The sequence below is a fragment of the Neovison vison genome, chromosome 1 (genome assembly GCF_020171115.1).
Source record: "Neovison vison isolate M4711 chromosome 1, ASM_NN_V1, whole genome shotgun sequence".
Taxonomy (NCBI): domain Eukaryota; kingdom Metazoa; phylum Chordata; class Mammalia; order Carnivora; family Mustelidae; genus Neogale; species Neogale vison.
Window position 1 is genome coordinate 232,223,785 of NC_058091.1, and position 14,598 is coordinate 232,238,382.

A 14,598-nucleotide genomic window follows, 5' to 3' on the forward strand; every position below is an offset into this window, starting at 1 on the left:
ACTGTCCCATTTTAGAAAACCTTTATTCTTTCAGGATCTTTCTGACTTTGCCATCATCATCACCAACACATCTATCATTATTGTTTCCTCATCTTAATTTTTTGCCTTGTCTGAATTTGCCATGTTATTGCCTTGATCCCTTGAATTAAGAGACAGCTACAATGTATTACTACTGCCACCACTACTATTAGTAAACATTTATTTGCATTCTTAGTACATGCCAAGCGCTGTTGATGCATTATTTCATTTGCTCTTTACAACTACTGCATGAGATAAATACTTGTGTTATCTATAATTTATAGTTAGAAACAAAACTCACAAAGAACTCAGAACACTGCTGATTTCACTTTTTTTTTCCTGCCTACCACCCTGATTACCAGCTGGCTTGGGAACACCAAAAAGGCATCCGTGAAAATGGTGTCCATGAAAATGGCTTAGAATTTTTTGCAGGGAATTTAACACTCCAGAAATTTGATATTACAAAGGCTTGGAACTATCCACCAGCTGGTTGGTGCTCGTGAGAACCCTGTGGTTGCTCAAGAAATTTCTGTTCCCTCTATTCCAATTTACTTTTCCACGGGGGTACCAAATACCTCCAAGTCCTGTTCAGAGAGAGAACTGGCAAAACAGTGAGACCAAGTGACTCACTTGAGAAGAACAAGCAGAGAGTAGTGTTAAGGACTCAGACTTACTTTATTGCAGTCCAGCCACTTTGCCTTTTAACAACCTTGAGTGACATTGAGTAAAAGATACTATCAGAGACAAACATATTTGGAATAATTATAATATCCGAGTACAGGATATGATTTTCTCCATTTGTTATTATTTTTTTCTGATGGCAAATTGTAATACATTTTGTTGGAAAACGATAGTAAGTGCAAAAAATAGCTAAGTTATTTTGTATGTTTCAGTTTTGATTTAGACTACGTTTAAATTATTCTCTTCCTGTGCCTGTACACCCTTGCCCCATTTTTAAAGACCCAGAGTCCAGGTAGGAGAGACCAAGAGCATCCCAGAGGGCAGCAGCACAAATTCACTCCCCCTCCAGCCCCTGCAGCTCATTTCACCCATCTCCCCTCCCCCTTAGTCTGGTGGTTCACCATTGGTCGTTGCCATGACAACCAGCAGCTGCCGGGACAGGCAGCCTCTACCGCAGCAGGGGTGGGGCTTTGGGGGAGGGGCAGGAAAGGAGGAGCCAGAGGAGGTGTCTGCTGCAAGTTCCTGGCTGCTTCTGAGCTCACCCCATCCTCCGAGAGGGAGGAGGCCAAGTGGTGATGCCGCTGCTCCTGCCGCCTCGACTGCTAATGCTCTAGTGAGGCTGGAAGGGTGGTTCCTCTTCGCACCATCGCCAACCAGAGAGTGAGGGAACAAAATCCCAGCAGCAGTGCTGATGTTGCGTTCGGAGGCTGCATCCGACACGGTCACAAGGAAAATGGATTCAGTTTGCATCTTTCCCTCCTTTCAACAGCTTCTCCAGGTCTCAGCATGGTAAGTAGGAGACTGTGGAGCTATCTTCCTCGTTTGGCTGCCGGTTAAAAGACCCCTGTGTACATTTGTGGCCAGCACTTGAACAATGACTCCCTCCGAGTAGGAGAGGAAGATGTAGAGACAGAGATAGGGATGGAGAGAGAGGAAGGTTGCCAGGAAGAGAGAAGTAAGAAAGCATCCGCTGTGTTTAAAAAAAAAAAAAAAAAAAAAAAAGGTGCTCTGATTTTATCTTGAACTGGCTCAGAATGCAGACTGAGCCACTTGGTTCCTTTCCTTCCAAGCTTAGCAGCAGAATCAGGGGGTGGGAAAAGAGCTAACAAGAAATGGGTGTTATTGAAAGGACTCATTTAATTTGCAGCTCTCACATACAGGGTTGGGCCTTCTTCAAAAACCCATTTGGTGCCTCCGAAGCTTCCCGGCCCAATTATGAGGTGATTTTGCTTATTTCCTTCATCCCTAAGAAAAGGTGGCCTCAGAAATTAGCATTCTACTTCATATTCTGATGTACTCTTGTGGAGAAAGCATTTGCTGGATAGAGTTTGATTTTTAGTAGGTAGATGTGATTGTGAACATGCAAATGTGTAGCCTATGGAAATGCATATCCATATATACACATGTTTCTTAGCATAAGTAGTGCATTTATGAAATACATTTATATGCATACTGTGCTCTGCAATCATATTTATGGGTTATAAATGCCCTTGCATGCTTGGAGATAATTGAATATTTTTGAAACTGTGGTTCTGGTTTATATTATTCACTTGCTTCATTTGGATTAATGTGAGATTTTTTCTTGTTATTGTCCCTTAGTTTCATTGTGACCAATTAGGACAGATGCTTATCATTTAATCTGTATCTTAGCACTAGATGCGAATTCATAGCCTGCCCCTTATCTTCATTTTTAATTGGTTTTGTGGGGGGTGACTTGAGAGCCCTGAATTTACAATAATGGGAAAGGGAGGTGGCTTGAGATATTATTTTGTGTCCAGCATCTTGCCAAGTAAATGTTGAAACAAATCAGTTTTCTTGAAATTCTACTCCATCCCTTTCATGTTTGTGCCTTGTGTCCAGGAAGCACACATGAGCTGGAAGGTGAAATGCATTCATTTTATTTGATAGTGGTGCTTGCTATTTGGTCTTCATTCCTTCAGTATCCAGGCACCATTTTACAGTTCTCTCAAATATTGTATTTTGGGTCACTTCTTTAGGTGGTTACGTAGGAAAGTGGGATTGTTTTGAAAATCTAGGTGTTCCCAAATACCCTAGCTATTTCCAAATTAGCCTGCTTATACAATGAAATGAAACAAGAGAGTGAGCAAAGCTTAGCAAGAGAATGTATGGCAGGTAGCCCGAAATGGGGGGCTGTGTAGTTTACAAATGCTTACTAGGATCTGTTTGACCTTTTATTATGTCAAGGCTTTAAGGCAGCTCAGGAGACTGAAGATGCCGGAGATGAGTAGGGTACAGGACTCCATTACTACTCAGGAGAATGGATTTCATTGAATTAAAGCCAGAAAAATCCTTGCAGGTAAAAGTATATCGCATTCATCATATGGACTAGTTTTTTCCATCGATCTCTTCTCAAACAATATCATTGTCAGTGCAAACATATTTTTTACAATGTAAAGAAACACTTTTTATCTTGATCTTGCATTTTATTTTATTCACTGCCCCTTCATTTAAAATTTTTACCTGTATTTGAATGAAGTTTATAGTTTTAATTTCTCAGAGAATAAATGTTTCCTTCCTTTTGGTTTATAAATAGAGAGACTTAATGGGAAACATGGATTTAATATACTCACAGCATATTATATATTATATAGATTCACAACACTGTAAAGTCATGCTATCATGTGCCTAATTATAACTAAATAAAGTAGAGCAAGGAAAGAAGTACTGGGCTTATATGTCACATAAAATTTTTATAACACACTGCATCCTAAATCTTTTAAATGATAACTTTGACTTCAAAAATTAAGATTTCAGATGTATCTATAATAAGCTTTAAGAAATAAAGACCCAGTTGACCCTGTTTCATGCATGAAAGCAGCTACTTGGGGCTTTGTTTTATTTCCTTTGTGTTGAGTTTTCACTGGGTTGTGGTTTTATAGGTGAAGTTGGTACAGTTTAGTCAGAGGTCAGTGACTGTAGGCTGTCAGCACAGAACTCTCCGTAGTAGCATGTTTTACCTATGTGGTCAGACCCTGATGGGACTCTTAGACCTAGTTTTTGATCCCACAGCTTGAGACAATTATATGGCCTTTACTGAGAGGCCACACAAAAGTCAAGTGTGTTTAAAGACTACAGGTTGTATTCTCTAACAAAGGGTAAGGAGCCTAGGATTATTTCATTAGAAGAAGAGAAAATTGAGAGTTGACAGTCATTTGCTTCAGAAGAGCTGGGGGTTGTTTGGAACCTAAAATACGGTCAATGAGCTTCAACTTCATTAGGAAGAATGAAGAATAGAAATATAGAATGTGGAACTTCTTGATAGCAAAGTTGAGTTGTCAACTGGGCAACCAGATAGAGCAGTGCATTCTTCTTCCATAAAAACCTCTGAAAGTATACCCTAGATATGCATTTATTTGGGATGGCATAGACTAGATTCTTTCTCAAGAACTTCTCTGGCTTTTTCTAGTATAAATTGTCCATTTTAGAGTGTGCTTTAGCTGTTTAATATCTGGCACTTCTAGATCTCTAACAGTAAGACTCCATTTGCAATGGGCTTCTAAATTACAAAATTTGAATATTTTTAAAGAAATTGGTTGACCATCTACTTGGAAAATATTATATGTTACCTTGTCAGGATGCAGGGAACTGAACACTGGCCTCTTCATAAGAGTCCTTTTTCAGCAACTTTGTGGAACGTGATGTTTAACAGCCATATTAAAATTATTCCATTTTGTATGGCTAATTTTGAAAACTAAAATGGAGTTGAGTGGGGTCTAGATACAAAATAATTCAAGAGCCTTGAAGGTGATGTCAGAAAGAACAAAGTATATAAAAGATACTTGCAGGTTATTGTTTAAATGTATTATTTAGCAATATTCAAATTTGATTATTTCTTGATTTCTCAAACACTGTCTTGGAACTGCCATTCTTATTGGGATATTAAATATTTTGACTGGCATTTAAACTTTAGTAAAACTTGTTTTAATTAGAGTAAAACATATGTTATCTAATTCCTCACTTTGTGATAGGATGTTCCTTATTTCTTCAAGTGACCTCAGAACATTTTTTTTTTTTTTTTTGACACAGAGAGAGAGAGATCACAAGTAGACAGAGCAGCAGGCAGAGAGAGAAAGAGAAGCAGGCTCCCCGCCAAGCAGAGAGCCCAATGTGGGGCTCGATCCTAGGACCCTGGGATCATGACCCTAGCCCAAGGCAGAGGCTTAACCCACTGAGCCACTCAGGTGCCCCCCTCAGAACATATTTTAATTTAGATACATGCTTCTGCTCTCCATCAGGATGACTTAGAAAATATCTGAAAAGACAAAACCATTTTCTGTATTTCTCACAGGTTCATAAAAGGATTAATTCTTTGTTTTCCGTGATTGTAACCTAAAAGAAAACCAAATTTATCATGGAAGTTTCAGCATAATTCAACAGTCTGTTTTTTTCTGAAATAAATAAACCAGATTTATACTTGAGTATTACTATGAGAGGTCAGTTATAATTCCTTCTTTTTGTATATCCCGATTTTTTTGTATATCCAGATATTACTCTATTGATTAAAAAATCTTTTTACACAAGAGCAATCATATAAATAGACTATTTGTAGAGCTCTTATATGACTAGAACAATTTGCATATCCTAGGAACATAGAATTTCCTTGGGGTATCTAAGACATACAGACGTGAAAACAATATAGTTGTAGTAAGTACCACCATTACATCTTATATTGTTATTATAATCTTTTATAGTTCTCTAAGTTATTTTGCATTCTTTATTTTTCATCTACTATTCCCCCAAATTCTATTGTGCCAGGAAAACGGTGTCATTATAACTATTTTAAATAAGTAGAAACAGGCTCAGAGAAGTTTACTGGTCCAAGTTTGAGTTTGGTAAATGGTCTAATTGGACCTGGATTCCAAATCCCGTGAGCCCAAATCTGCCATGTTAGAACATTTAAAATATTATCTTGCTAATTAGGATTTAAAAATATCAAATATAACAAATCTGCATTAAATGTGACTCATTTTATTTGAATTTTTTTAATATGTCAGGTGTCGTGATTTGTTCTTTGATCATATTGAATTGCTAAATAGACTAAATGTATGTTTAGGGTATCAGCCTCCGCTGATCAGAACTTTGTTGGATTGATGTGTCCTTATTTTATGGCTAAGTATTGTCTTTATTTTTAGTCACATCCAGGTTAGGAGGTAACATAATTTTTTTCTATGCTTAGGACCAAATTAAGATTCCTGTAGATCCTGGACTTTTGAAAAAAACTCAGCCATACCTCTTACCTATATGTCCCAAGCATCTTTTCACCTACATGTTCTTAAAATTAAAAATGATATTAAATCATTGAATAGTATACATCAGGGGGTGCCTGGATGGCTCAGTCGGTTGAGCAAACACCTCTTGGTTTCCGCTCAGGTCTTGATCTCAGGGTGGTGAAATTGAGCCCCTCGTCAGGTTCTATGCTTACTGGGGAGTCTGCTTCTCTCTCTCTCCTTTTGCCCCCACCCCTGCTTGTGTGGCCCCTAGTCACTCTGTCAAAAAATAAATAAATCAATCTATAAAAATAAAAAAGTGTACATCAGTTCAATAACTTTCTAATATTTTTCCTATGCAAATACTTTTACACTTCTCTGAAATTTCAAAAAATATTCTTTTTTTCTTTTTCTTTCTTTTTTTTTTGGTGTCTTCCCTTTTTTGCTAATGCACTAGGCACATTCTTTGTGTCTGTTTGGCAATTCAGCCCTGGCCAAAGAGCAAATTATGCCATCTGAACTATCATTCCACATTTGGAAAATGTCCTTTAAAATTAATTAGCTTGCAGGAAAGTGAGATCTGTCACACTAAAGGCATTTTGCTTTAAATCAATATATACCAGTACAGTGAAATTTTATCTTTTAAAGATTTTTTTCTACATTTAAAAAATACGTCATTGTGAAAAACCAACAAAAAGGATATACAGAAATATATAAAAAGAAAAGAAAAATTTAAAAAGGAAATCACCCATGAGCCTACCATCAAGAAATAATTACTATTAGCATTTTGGAAAATTTCCTTCTAGATTTTTTTTTACATGTGAATATAAACGCACTCAGACATACAATTTTATTAATGGGAGCATACTCTAAGCATTGTTTTGTAGTTCTTTTACTTTATATAAGTGACTGTCTTTCCATGTAGATGAAATAGGTCTCTACTAAATTTTTAATCTCTATGTGCATTTTTTCTGGATGATTCAAGATCTGGATGATTAGGGGTCTTTATACTTTGTTTTAAATAGTTGTCATGATATAGGTAGATCCTGCTTGATTTACAGCAGCTGTGAGTCAAGCATTATTTTCAGGAAATCTGAGCTCTGTTACCCTGACCTGCCACTGCATCTTACAATAGGTATTAAATTAACCTTGGTTATCTCTTCTCTGCTCATAATGAGTGAGTTTTAAGCCCAAGTTAATGAAATCTTTGTCTAACTCACTAGAAATGTCATCAGATACTAGCACAAGCTCACAAACAAGCAAAACAAAGCAAAGATAAATTTCTTTCAGATTTTTGTCCTTCTTCCTCAGTATGGTAGTGATGACCTACAGTCTTAACCTCTGTGTCCAAGTCAAATGCTCTAAGAAAGCACATTTATTTATCTTATTTATTTTTATTTTATTTCTTTTTTTAGAGAGAGAATGAGTGAGAGTGAAAGGGGAAAGGGAAAAGGAGAGAATCCCAAGCAGATTTCACACTGAGTGAGCAGCCCAAGGTGGGGCTCTGTCCCACAAACCTTTCCCAGCTCACACACCTTAGCAGTCTCTCTCAAAAAAAAAAAAATAAATAAAATAAAAGGCCAGTCATCTGACTCTTCCCCTTTTAAAATATGAATGGTTGGAATCTCCTTATACTTTAAGTTTGGGCTTTAAATACAACTCTTGGGAAAGATTTCCTTAAGTATATCTCCACTATTATCCTCTGTACCCTATGGGTTTCCTTCATAGCATTTATCAAAGTTGTAATTGTAGAGCTATTGATTTGCTTACTTGATTTTCCTCACCCTTCAGTAGATTTTTGTAAACTCTGTGAGGGCAGAAAATGAAACCACTAATGACAAATCTAATGGCACAATGTATGTGCTTGATAAATATTGACTGACCAACTAGATGGATGGATGGTCTCCTAAAGGACCTCTGCCTAAGACTGTGGGATAGCTTTTCACTGGTAGTTTTTTGGACTGTGATTATTCATTCTTTTATTTTGGCTGTAAAAACAAAGTGGATTGTATTCATACCTATGACGTTCTCAGGATTCTAAGTTTTTTTTTTTTTTCCTCTAAGATTTTAATAAAGGGAATTCAAATTCTTTTTTTTTTTAATATTTTATTTTATTTATTTGACAGAGAGATCACAAGTAGGCAGAGAGGCAGGCAGAGAGAGAGAGAGAGAGAGAGAGAGAGGAGGAAGCAGGCTCCCTGCTGAGCAGAGAGCCCGATGCGGGACTCGATCCCAGAACCCTGAGATCATGACCTGAGCCGAAGGCAGCGGCTTAACCCACTGAGCCACCCAGGCGCCCCGGGAATTCAAATTCTTAAAGGCAGTAAATCACACTTTAAAAATCCATAATTAAAACTTGTTCAGGGGTGCCTGGGTGGCTCAGTGGGTTAAGCCGCTGCCTTCTGCTCAGGTCATGATCTCGGGGTCCTGGGATTGAGTCCCGCATCTCGCTCTCTGCTCAGCAGGGAGCCTGCTTCCTCCTCTCTCTCTCTCTCTCTGCCTGCCTCTCTGCCTACTTGTGATCTCTCTCTGTCAAATAAATAAATAAAATCTTAAAAAAAAAAATTAAAAAACTTGTTCACTATGTGCTATGACATAAATAAGAAAAGCGGGGAACATTTCTGTGGCTCCTTTTTTTCCCTTCCAAAACTAAATTGCAAGTCAGAAATAATGACACCACCAGTAAGGAAATACCTTTGGATTCACTGAATTTATTAAAATAAATTAGTAATTTAATTATTACTAGCATCAAATTACATGATCCACACTCACAGTTATTTTGCTTTCTGGAAATCCACTCCAGTAAATTCACTAATCATAAATAAATTATTCTTTCATATCTGTATCCAGAAATTAAGACTAAACAGAAATGGAAGTAATAATTTAACTCAAAAGATAAATTAGGGCGGCATCTTGCTTTCATGGAAGTTCTGAAACAGTATGAGGTAGAAGTCTTTGTTCCCTTTCTTTGTTTCAATCTAAATCAAGATGATTTACTGCAGTGCTTGAAATTCTGGAATCTAACTGCAGCAAAAATATACATAGAAAACCAAGTCTGACTAAGTTTAGTTGACACTGTTTGGTCAGAATACAATTCGCCTGTTATTTTCAAGAACGAAATTTGCTGAGATCACTGGGACTCTAAAAAAGCCTTGTGAGCATGTGCTCAAGAAAAAAGGGTGATATTTTCCTCATGGCTTCTGTTCCAAACTGGAAATATTCCCCTGGAAAATGCTACCAGTATAACGACCATGAAAATGAAAACCAAGCAAATGTTTCTTACCCACATTCCTTATCTGGTCCTTTCTTTTACAGCATTTAATGGAGAACGGTACCTTCCAAAAATAAGCTGAGTTCATGGTTCATGCTCTGTGATCATTATGTCCCATAAACTATTAATACATTAAATGATAATATTTATATTATTAAACTATAAATATATTATGTCCCATAAAGTATTCTTAGGTCAGATATATCTACTTTAAATGTATTTTTCAGCACAAAAGCCTTTTTTTTTTTTTTTTTTAATGCAAGGATGCTCATGAAAACAACTCGTCAGAATACTTTAAATAAGTACCATTCTGTAAAATCCACGATAGGGTGCCATTCTAATGACAAGCCATTAGAAGAATAGCAAGACAATTGATAATTTTTTTATACAACAGTACCCAGCCTGTAGGTGGTACCAAAAAATCAACACTCTGAATTCTCATGAGAATTCTCAAAATTCTGCAATTGGCACTGATAAGACAGAGAGAAGGATCTAGGTATTTTGAAGATATTATAGACCCCCAAATTGCTCTGTTATGAATTTCCTAGCTAATACAGTTTAAGAAGATGTGGACTCTGGAATTACTGGGGTTTCTGCATTATCTGCTCTGCTCTGGTCTCCTCTAGACCCAGAGGAAAGAATTACTCCCACTCCACTGGTTTAGTGTCTGTCTCCTACATCTGTTAAGGAGGAATATAAGTGGCAACTAGTTAACCATAAAATGAATTTTATATTTTAGAAAATACATGATTTTGATTTCTTTTTTTTTTTTTTTAAGATTTTTATTTATTTATTTGACAGAGAGAAATTACAAGTAGATGGAGAGGCAGGCAGAGAGAGAGAGAGGGAAGCAGGCTCCCTGCTGAGCAGAGAGCCCGATGCGGGACTCGATCCCAGGACCCTGAGATCATGACCTGAGCCGAAGGCAGCGGCTTAACCCACTGAGCCACCCAGGCGCCCCCATGATTTTGATTTCTTAAGGAGAATATTTGTGTTATGATTTACTTTTATTTTTAAAACACTTCATTGAACAAAAGCATCTACAAAGTGTAGAATTTATCATGTTTTGAGCCAGATGCCTAAAGCATCAGCAATCATTAAAAATAAACCCTTCATTTTAAAAAATGAAGGAACAAGGAAGCCCTTACCCTCGTCAGTTTTACAAAGAGAGAACATTTTAGCCACCTTGCTCTCTTCTTAGGTACATTGTGCACGTTTGGGGACCCACAGGGTGCAGTGCTGACCTCTGAAACAAGAGAAAGGAAAATAGCTTAATATCAGGGAAATTGATTCTTCACCATTGTGTGACCATTAGGTTTTTATCCCTACAAATTTAAAGGAACCCAGTCTCTGCATGCATGCTTAAACATGCCTGATTCATACCGATGCTTTTGTTTAGACAAGTTTGACTGCACATACTATCTAATCTCTTTTAACTGTAATATGTGATTTTATACTTTTCTTCTTTCACTTTATTTGCAGTTTTTGAAATCAGACCTAAATGGCTCTGCCAAGGCGCCTAGAAGGTAATAAAGAGAGAGGATTCGTATTGCTAGTCAGTCACTGGTCATTTGCTTACTGAACTTTAACATTTGTATAGTTGGAAAACATTAACTGTCTAAATTTATATTATAATCCTCTTGCTTTGAAACATTGATCTTTGACTGTGTAGTTAACTGAAATCTAAACAGAATTGATCTGTTCTTAGTTCATATGGTGCCATCACTTACCACATTCTTGATGTCCTTAAATGCTGTTTGACTAACAAAAGGATCTTTATGACAGAGGGGAACAGATGAAATAGTGGAAAAGCATTTTGCTCAGGAGATTGTCATTTTGCAAAGAAGCCCTCTCTCTTGAATTAATCTGAAAACATTTTCAGACTTGATGCTGACTTGTCTCTATTCTTTAGAATTGGGGATATCCATCATTTTTAAAATTTTCTTTATGATTCAAGTAAAACAGTTTAATCCAACAATGAGTGAGATAACCCTGGCCTCTTAATAATAAGAATATCTGATGTGCTCTGAGTATAACAAGTATGAAAAGGAGAAAACAGAACAACTTACTTTTTAAAAGTCATCCACCAAAAGAGAAAAAGAGCTGTATTGAGTTCCTGTAGGTACCCACCATCCTGCCATCCCCCTTTTCACAGTCATCAGTGCTATGGCCTGTGGGTGTATCTGTTAGATCCATTAGAATGTTTCCATCCATGTCCATTTTTGCAATCCTTACAACAGAGGCATTGTTCTTCCCACTTTGCAAGAGGAAAATGAAGCTTGGATAGGTTAAATTTCTTAGCCGAAGTCATTCAGTTAGTGAGTTTAAAGTCGAGATTGAAGTAAGATCCATACGATCTTACAACACAGTAGTTCAAAGCTGAAGCCTGTGGACTGGCCCCAGCATGGAAGTGTTTGTAAACATGCATAAAGTGCTTGTAAACAACAATCTACAGTTCCAGCACAGTATTTTAGTATTTTTAAAAACACACTTTTATCCCTAGACTATGTAATTTTAACATTTAAAAAAAGGAACACCTGAGTATCTGCCTCCTTTTAGAAAATGAGAAAATCTGAGGGCGCATGGGTGGCTCAGTCAGCTAAGTGGATGACTCTTGTTTTTGGCTTAGGTCATGATCTCGGTGTCCTAGGATTGAGCCCCGTATGGGGCTCCATGCTTGGTGGGGAGTCTGCTTGAGGATTTCTCTCCCTCTTCCTCTGACTCTCTCTCTCAAATAAATAAATCTTTAAAAAAAAAAAATCTGGCATCACAAGGCCCATATCTCGGCACGACAAACACATCTGGACTTGGGTAATGGGTATTCTTCTGGGTGGGTCTTCTGCTCTACAGTATGTGCTTCATTGATGCCCAAGCCTCTTTACCCCTCATTTGATTCTCTGTAACTCTTTGGCACTTGAGACAGTTGGGTTCTTAATTCCTGGCCAGCCCATTTTCATTTCACTCTACCATGTTATTTCCCAATAAAACATGTATTTTGTTCTTCAAGGAAACATCCAGATTTCATTAGTATAGAAGCTGAAAATGAATGTAAAAAATAACCCAGCAGATAAGCATTTGATAAAAATGAATTCTGTGAACTTTAATGCTATTGATCTGGTTTTGGGGCAGTCACAATGACAAATGATAATTTGCAACTTTAAGTGTTTCCTTTTATGCCCCATCAATTATTCATCTTTTTTATAATTAGTAAGTTAAGGCATTTTTTCATGATAAGTGTATAAAACTTTATTTTACAAGTTACAAAGAACTTTTGATACTTCAAACTCTCTCAAACATCTAAGTAGAGAAGATGTTATATATTATGTTACATTCTTTGATATTACATTATTTTATTTATGATCATCCATAGAGTAAAGTGTCTATCTGTGCTTAGTATCACCTAATGACTAGTGGAAGAGTATGGAACTCAAATCCAGATTTCTTTACTTCAGAAATTTTTTTTCTGTTAAGATCTGCCCTTAAACAACCAAATGATACACCAGTCACATGAATCAGGGCCAAAGAATTTGGGCATGATCCAACCTGGCTTTTAAGCCCTAACTCAGGTGCTAAGGTAACTTAAGGTTTTTTGGTTCTGCCTCCCATGTTCTTCTTTTCACATATAATCTAAGTGTATGTGTCTGTATCTGGAAACAAATAAATCAAGAGCTTTGGGCAGATGTATGAAAAAATAGTTCCCATGTGTACTTCATCATCATCACTAACACCATAAGAGCCTAACTGAAGTTCCTCAAGAGTGAGAGCATTCATAGACTCCGATAATTAGCCCTTGTCCCTGTCCGAAAGGAACTTAACATTTTCACAAGGAAAAAGGGTCAAATTTAATAGAATGTTCACACATACTAACACAGAGAATGTATAACTATCCCCACCGTTGCCAGCAGAAGTCTTCTCAGTTTTTGTGACGTGACCACTATAGCATCTAGCTAATAAGCCTGAACTATGGATGCACATGCTGATGAGGATGGTTTTGAATCTGTATTTAATCCTACCTTTCTCCTCCTAAGGTATATCATTCATTTGATGAGCCAAATGTAATAATGCTCCCATTAACAAATAAAGATTGCTGAGGCATATTGATCTACTTTTTACACTGAATTTTGGTTTAAAAATGTCTAAAAGATTACTTCCCAAAACATTTGACATTAATGTCAGTGGTTACTGTGTTGGCTTTTATTTTACTACTTTGCCTAGATGCCAAGCATTGTACTAAAGTCATTGCATACCCTGCACCAACAAGCTTTGAAGAAAGTAATAGTATTCCTGTTTTATACAAAATGAAACTAAGGTTTATTGAGGTAAAGCAGTGTAAAACTTTATCAAGATTATCTAACTAGTGACTGATGGAAGCGGACTCTGATCTCAAGTATGTCTGACTCCCATTCCAAATCGTTCTTAACTGATATGTTAATTAGTTCCCTTTTGTAATGAAAATTTGATTTTGCTCCTGAAAATTAAAGTAAGGTAAGAGAAAGGCAATATATTTTGAATGTTATTGTTGTTGTTAAATATTAATCAAAACCCAGTTCTTGCTAAGTAAAGGATAGCAACACTCTGAAAAAAATGTATATTCAAGAACAAAGTCCATATAACCAGTTCACTTAGTGAAGAAGAAAACAAGGGAAGGATGGAATGAATCCCAGTCCTACTATTAACCATGTAGAGATTTTGTGTTTAAGTAACTATTTGATGTTACATGAAGTAACATGCATGAGTTGTGTGCATTTGTACAATATAATCTGGGATTCTCTTTTTTAAAAAAAGCAAAATTTTAAGTAGGCATTAAATGTATTTTAATAAAAGAAAATTACCTAGTTTTCCTTCCTACTTTTTTCAAGTGATAAAGGAACAAGAAAACATTTTGTGCTGTGTTTTCCACAGTTCTGTAAACTATGAACATTTTCTTTTTCTCTAAAGAGATTCAGAGAGCAGTTTTACAGGAATTTATCTCTGGAAAAAAAAACCCCGAAGTGCAAAATAGACGGAGCGGCACAAATCCCAGAACTTAATGCTACAAACAATACAGTTTCTGTGCCTTTATAGTCCATGGTGCTAAAATTCATGCAACTTAAGACTTTTTTGTTTCAATTTTTGTTTATAGTGAATAGCAGGAATTTTGACAAGAATTGGTTTGGGTGACAAAACACAAACCTTGATTTATCTGTCTCTGTATAGATCCAATATATATGATAAAGTAACTGTGACCTATCCCAACTGTGGAATACAATGAGGCCTATCAAACAGTATGCAGTAGAAAAAGGTTTAGTAACATAGGACTATATGTAAGATAACGTCTTTCAAGTTAAAACCTCAAAAATCAAAACATGGAATTTGATCCCAATCTTATGAAAAGAGAAAAAAATATGCAAACACACATAT

At 36.5% G+C, this 14,598-nt stretch overlaps 1 protein-coding gene across 8 annotated transcripts in view; it reads left to right on the forward strand.

The window, feature by feature from the left end:
• Window positions 1-1,191: 1,191 nt before the first annotated feature.
• JAKMIP2 (janus kinase and microtubule interacting protein 2) overlaps window positions 1,192-14,598 on the forward strand; it is a 167,138-nt gene continuing 153,731 nt past the window's right edge. For 7 of the 8 annotated variants that reach the window (XM_044224903.1, XM_044224936.1, XM_044224879.1 and 4 more), the window contains exon 1: window positions 1,192-1,488. The gene's annotated coding sequence lies outside the window, so the exon portion shown is untranslated. Of the gene's footprint in view, window positions 1,489-2,904; window positions 3,017-14,598 lie in introns of all 8 variants that reach the window. The other variant, XM_044224897.1, reaches the window with a different exon arrangement.